Source organism: Mastomys coucha, unplaced genomic scaffold (assembly GCF_008632895.1).
Source record: "Mastomys coucha isolate ucsf_1 unplaced genomic scaffold, UCSF_Mcou_1 pScaffold7, whole genome shotgun sequence".
Taxonomy (NCBI): Eukaryota; Metazoa; Chordata; class Mammalia; order Rodentia; family Muridae; genus Mastomys; species Mastomys coucha.
The window spans coordinates 8,593,961-8,594,164 of record NW_022196913.1 but is presented as its reverse complement, the minus strand read 5'-3'; positions in this window follow the sequence as shown (position 1 = coordinate 8,594,164).

The window sequence follows — 204 nt, the reverse complement described above, 5'->3', positions numbered from 1 at the left end:
ACAAGTTACTCTTTCTCTGAGATGAATGCTTTTCCAAATTATCACAGCTAATGAACCAAATTTTTACCTGCACCTAGTGTCTGTGCCACCCTCCAAGCAGAACCATTGTTCATATTGTTCATTGAAACAGTTGGTGAATCACTTTATGGATAGACCATCTTAATACACACACCATTTCTTTCTTTCTTTTCTTTTTTTTTTTTT